A 6,896-nucleotide genomic window follows, 5' to 3' on the forward strand; every position below is an offset into this window, starting at 1 on the left:
CAGGGGATAATTATCATGATAAAAGTGACTGTATGCATTAGATGAAACATGGCAAACTCAGCAGGACTTTTTCCTCCTGTGTATGGGAGCCTCTCAACTCTGCCTTAATGGCAAATGTTGGGTGAAAGCTGCAAGCATTGCGGCGTACTTACCTTCAGTGTTCTTAAAATCCCACACAGCCGTAGATGAACCAGCTGTCATTTATTCTGGAGGAGGCAGGGGTGGTGGCTGGAGAGTGAGGACATGCACAGGCAGTGTCACAGACCCGTCTCTTTGACAATGGCCACCAGAAATAAAGATAGTTTCTACCTAAGATGCCAGATCGTAGCACAGCACTGAAGGTAAGTACACCGCAATGCTTGCGTGATAGGCATCTGAAAACTGGCAGCACAGATATATGCCTTTCCGTGCTGTTAGTTTCCCTTTAATGGTAAGCCAGGTACTACACTACCTCAAACTTTCTTAAGACTCCCAACAGTTTGTAGATATAATTGGGAGAAGAGCATGTCTGCGCACTGCACTCCCTGGCTCAGCACTTGATCTGACTCATTGTAGAATTGGTCAGGACCTCAGTGCCAAGAGTTCCACCAATTTGTTGGCATAGCTCGGAGAAGAGCATGGCTGTGAGCTTCACCCCCTGGCACAGCACTAGATCTGTGGGAGACGGCTCCATTTTAAGAGTCTATAGAGTGGCGAGTGAGGGAGTGAAGTGGACAGCCATGCTCTTCTCCTGGCTATATCTAATGATCATGGGGGACTCAGACCTGAAAACCCAACTGACACGTCAAAAATTGTGCCTAACCCATGACCCTTACTGCCAAAGTTTCCGTCCATTTCAGCCCTGTGTAAGTATCCTACATCCAATGAAATGGAAGGCTGCCATACACACAATAAAGCAGAATTTTTAGACTGACTTTGAAAGTAGAAGAATAGCGCGTCTGGATATTTCTTCTGCCTCCTATTATAAAAGATCAGTGTGTTATATCAAGACCACATGCGAGCGAGCAGCGTAAAGCTTCCTGTTAGAGGCTTCTGTAAGAAGATTAACAGGCTGATATCTGCTAGTAATTTAGCGTACACGGCTTTTACCAGGCACGGACACACATGCTTTTGGTTTAGATTTGGAGACATCATAATCATAAATAAGAGATTTCCAGGCTCTGACTTATTCTAATGGACTTTTCAGCTGGTTTGATAGACTGACACTGCGGAGGCCGGAAACTTCTATCCCGAGATGGGAGGCTCATAGTTATACCTTGTAGAGGCTGGCGAGTGTAATAGCAATGAAGGATCTCTGGGCTTATTCATAGGAATAGGTGACCTATATAGTGTAAAAATGTTAGTGTCATTTATATCATCAAAAGTTTCGATGCTTTGGGTCTCGGTCCTGAGTGAGTTATAACTAGGGAAGCTGACAGCAGCACGCTCCACTCCTTTGCTGGCCGCCCAATCTGACTCGGGCTGCATAGACTATAATGGATCTCATTCCTGTAATCAGCTGGATCACATAGTTGATTGGGGGATGGTGCGCGCTACTGCATGCTTTCCCCAGTTATAATCCTCCTGGGGGCCCATGGTTATCTGAACCGCCCAGATCTGTTCATAGGAATAGGCCCTTGAGTGATATGCAGCCTTAGGGCCAGCGAGCGCAAAAAAACAAAAACTCACCTCCTATACCCTCCCTCGTTGCTAAAATTCTCCTGGCGATGCCCTCCCCTGTTCTCTCCTCCGGGACAGGCAACATGTGTTACAGACGCTGCCTGCACCGGAGGTCACGGCTACTCTAGCTTCCAGGCAGGCAGTGGCTGTAACACACCCTGCCTATCCTAGAAGTGAAAACAGGGTAGAGCAGCAGCAATGGGGGAGTATGTGGGAGGTGAGTTTTGTTTTTTCTCTTTTCTATTTATCTACTTTAGAGAACTGCACAGAGGACTATAGAATATAGCGGAGCTGCACTGGGGCCATCTAATAAAGGGGGCCCTACACAGGGGGCCATGTAATATAGGTGGACCTACACAGGGGGCCATCTACTATATGGGTATGCACAGAGGACACATCTACTATATAGATAATTCACAGAGGGCGCAGAGATGCAAGCGGACTTGTGGCTCTAGGTTCCAGGGTCCCGCGCCAGTGTGCCTGTGCATGAGAAAAGAAGCATAAAAAGGGCAGGGATGGGTTGGGAGGGGGACTAAGGAAGTATGGAGTGATTTAAACTTTTTACAAGTCTGAACAACATGTCAGAAGTTGTGTTTTGTTGGTCTATTTTTCATTGCCCCTGGTAGCAAGAATCCTGCTCCACACTGACGAAGGGCAAATACCCCGAAACAGCTGTCTGTGGATGGATGCCTAACCTTGGTAACCCTTGTCTTATGTCGTTACACTCGCAGCAGTGTTAGACTTTGACTTACAGGGGCCACCCTGGTGCTTCCCTATTTAGGTCCCAATGCTCGCAATAGAGTGAGGACCCGAGGGACTACGTATCAGGGTGGTTTGGTGTTCTCCCCACTGGGAGGCACCTCTTGGCAACAGGCTTGGAGAGAGGGATATCTGGCTATTCCTGTGTTTTGAGACTCGCAACTGAGGCTTCACTGACCCCGTCTTTGCATAATCAAATTTTGTAGGGGGCAATCAGTGGAGACTCTTAAATAAGTACTCCATTGGATTTTTTTACTGATCTCCCCGAGCTCAGTGATTGTTGTGTTTTGTTGGACATGTGTATGTAGCAACAACCAGAGACACTCAGTTCTTACAGTCTATCCACTAGATCTACTATGCAGTGCTACAGACTACAAGAGGGAGAAAAGTCGGGGATCAATCCTAGCCCACACCGAAAACCACTCTACAAAGTGCAGGGCAGTATCCTGCTACTGTACATAAGAGGAACTAGCCTGGATAGAACAAAGCTACCAGAAGGTCTACATATTCTATCTCACAGTGCAAGTATATATCGAACTATGCAAAAGGTCCCTAACTTATAGGCTGTGTATAATTCTGAGATATACTCACAATACTCCAGATTTCGCAGTGACAGTGTCCTAGTGTGACTGCACCATTTGCTGAATTGCGACTGATGGAGATTGCCAAGAACATTTGGGAACCTCTATTCTTGTGATGGTTGGGGATTAAACCCTCAGCAATAACGTACTTAGCTTCACCCAGGTAACCACGGCTGGGGCTTGTATCACCCTTTTAGGATGGGAAGCTCGACACTGTAGGGCAGAAGGTGGTCAGACATTAATCTAAACAGGGGTACGAGTATCTCTCACTTTCAAGTATCTCTCCAAAGTTCCGGCAGAGCACAGTACTACTTTGGGTTGGACTCCCTTGACAAACTCCTCTCCTCTACGTTGCTCCACTCTACTCTAAACTCTACAAGCACCGCTACAAGTACCTCTACTCTACCCTACGCTTTCAGGTATCTCCGCAGCACAGATCAAGTTAAGCACTTAAGTCTGTACAAGGATAATCTAATTGCTGCCAAAGTATTCTGTATTATTCAGAGACTGCACAGTAAAGCTGTTATATTTTTTATTACTGGGACATAGTCATCTCTTCCTCTGCACCAGCACCTATACTCGCTAACCGTACACCTTGGGTCATTTTTCCCCTTTCTGTGGGTGGCGGTACCGATAGTCCGGGTGGGTCAGGACTAGCGTGACAAGAGCCCAAGGGACCCATCACAGTGCGGCAGGTCACCGACCATTTTAGGGGGATATAGTCAGCCACTCTACAAAGCAGGTACCAACATCACACCTGTGTGCTGGACTAGCACTGGCGTCACAACATTACCATCTTTGACTTCAATGGGGTCTGTTGGGTTTTCCACTATGTCCAATATTTTACATTCTAATGAGTTCTGTGATGGAGGCTCAGAATGCACCTAGCCTTATGCATAAAGCAACTCCCTAAAGTTCTGTTACTAGTGGGATGTAGTCCGATAGCAGGAAGATGGGGACTAAACAGGTCTTCCTATCTGTCACAAATGTATAGAACAGGTCCTGTACCTCATCTATCACTTCTTCTATGTGGGAGATGGGTAATTTGAACATGTGTATGAATATTTACCCAGGGTAAAGTGAAGCCTATCCTTAGTACCACAGTACAGTAGGGGTGATAATGAGTAACAGTGTCAGTGATCAGCCAAGGAGCGGAAAAACCTCCGCTGATCAGCTGATCGCATCTTTTGTGCAGGCAGTAAAATTTATCGCCATTGGTCACACATCTCCTTGTGCAAACAGGGGATGTGCAGATGATGGCCATAAATTTAAAGCGTAACTGTCATTTCAGGGTCATTTTTTTTAAAAAAAACATTAAATATCAACAGTACAAGCGATTTTAAGAAACTCTGTAATAGGTTTTATAAACCAAAAGAGTTTCCTTCTGTAGTGAAAAAGCAATCTCCCAGCCTCCCCCCTCACTTCAGAAGAAGCAGGATTTCTGTCTCCATTATGTGGCTATGGAGAGGGGAGGGGCGGTTAGGAGTGACTGAGCACGGAGCAGTCTTGCAAAGCACAACACCCTGCAATCTTCTCTCAGTAAGTTCATAGATAAGCACTGACCTTTCTGACCCCAGAATCCTGCGTTTTAGGTGCCCAGACAGTCTACAATCAGCTGACCTTCATGGCTTCTCTGTAATGAAGACGTGTTTGCCTGATAATGCACAGATAAGAAGTCAGGGGGGGAGGCTGGGAGATTGCTTCTTGAGTACAGAAGGAGGCTTTTTTGGCTGATAAAACCTAATACAGAGTTTCTTAAAATCGCTTATACTACTGATTTCTGCAATAAAAAAAACATGACAGTTACGCTTTAAAGGGCTGTACAAACAAACGATTTATCATGCCTTCTTCAGGCACTGCAAACGAGCGCTGATCTTGCTGAATGGCACTCGCTTCCTTGTGCGGACCCATATCGAACAATTTAAAAGGACCCTAACCTATAGGCTGTGTATAATTCTGAGATATACTCACAATACTCCAGATGTCACAGTGACAGTGCCCTAGTGTGATTGCACTATTTGCTGAATTGCGACTGATAGAGGTTGCAAAGAATATTTGGAAACCTCTGTTCTTGTGATGGTTGGGGATTAAACCCCCAGCGGTAACGTATTTGACTCCTATCTTATAGGTGACCATTGATGTTAGTGAGGACACCCCTTTTAAAGAGCTCAGCAAAGAAGTTACAGATGTGTATGCTTTAAATGTTGCCGACAGTTTCAACCAGCAGAATTGTGAATGCAGCTCTGGAATATAATACAAGCTGTAACTTTGGAAGGATAGATCTTATATGTATGGATTATATCTCAGCAAATGAATGATTGCCAACTATAACTTTTAAAGGAAATCTGTCTCATAGAAGAATCTGTCCTGTGTTGTGTAGTAGCTGAGCTGATTTTCAGTATAAATTCATTATGTAGTATTCATATCCTGTCCGCACTGGATTTATGAGTCTGAAGGGCATCTTATCTATTGATGACAACTCAACCCTGTATGATGCATAGATGGATGATAATCAACTATTCAGAACATCCGCCAGACTTACAAGCCCAATGAGTATTTCATACCCTTGTTAAAGAGAAACTCTAGACACAAAGGGGGAGATTTATCAAACGTGGTGTAAAGTGAAACTGGCTCACTTGCCCCTAGCAACCAATCAGATTCCACCTTACATTTTCCAAAGAGTCTGTGAGGAATGAAAGGTGGAATCTGATTGGTTGCTAGGGGCAACTGAGACAGTTTCACTTTACACCATGAGGGAGATTGATCAAACATGGTGTAAAGTGAAACTGGCTCAGTTGTCCCTAGCAACCAATCAGATTCCACCTTTCATTCCTCACAGACTCTTTGGTAAATGAAAGGTGGAATCTGAGTGGTTGCCAGGGGTGACTGAGCCAGTTTCACTTTACACCATGATTGATAAATCTCCCCCCATGTCCCAAAAATGTTTTAAAATCAAATGGTGTCAGAAAGTTATACCGATCTGTAATTTAAAAAATCTCAAGTGTTCCAGTACTTATCAGCTGCTGTATGTCCCGCAGGAAGTGGTGTATTCATTCCAGTCTAAAACAGTGCTCTCTGCTGCTACCTCTGTTCATGACAGAAACTGTTCAGAGCAGTGGAAAACCTCTCCTGCTCTGAACAGTTCCTGAAACGGACAGAGGTGGCAGGAGAGAGTACTATCCGACTGGAAAGAATACACCACTTTCTGCAGGACATACTGATATATGCGGATATACTGATATATACTGACATATGCTGATAAGTACCAGAAGACTCAAGACTTTTAAATAGAAGTAAATTACACATCTGTATAACTTTCTGACTCCAGTTCATTAGATTTTTTTCCTCTGGAGTACCTTTTTTTTTAAAAAAAAAATATTTATGTTCATATACTGTCAAACTACTCAGACCCTGAACAGTACCCAATTTGGGGTGTATCCTGGGTCTCTATGAGTGACCCTGCCCATATGGATGGATTGCAGGCAGTCCCTGGACGTGATGAAGGTTTGATATGTTCTGTAGCAGCTCAAAGTATCAACAAGCCGTTGTGTGCAGGAAATTCTAATTATTCCATGAATCCATAAAGCGCTATGTATGGAGACATTAATTATACATCAGGGGAATTCTTCCAAAGCCATTGTGCAGATTTAGCAAAAAGTGGCTCGCTTGGCAGTGTCTTGCCGCTGCTGGTCAGCAAGATTAGGAACTGAGCCTTCTTCTAAGGCAGGACACGTAGAAAGAGACATTCTGCGGTAACAACAGATGCAGCCCTCCCTATTCTACATTAAATAAAAGGCACATAAGGGCATAAGGTGGAAGTGATCTACATGTAACACCTTACACGCTGTACACCAATATTACTGATGTTATTGCTCAGTTTGTGATGATGTTGCACTA

The sequence above is a fragment of the Dendropsophus ebraccatus genome, chromosome 8 (assembly GCF_027789765.1).
Source record: "Dendropsophus ebraccatus isolate aDenEbr1 chromosome 8, aDenEbr1.pat, whole genome shotgun sequence".
In the NCBI taxonomy this organism is placed as follows: domain Eukaryota; kingdom Metazoa; phylum Chordata; class Amphibia; order Anura; family Hylidae; genus Dendropsophus; species Dendropsophus ebraccatus.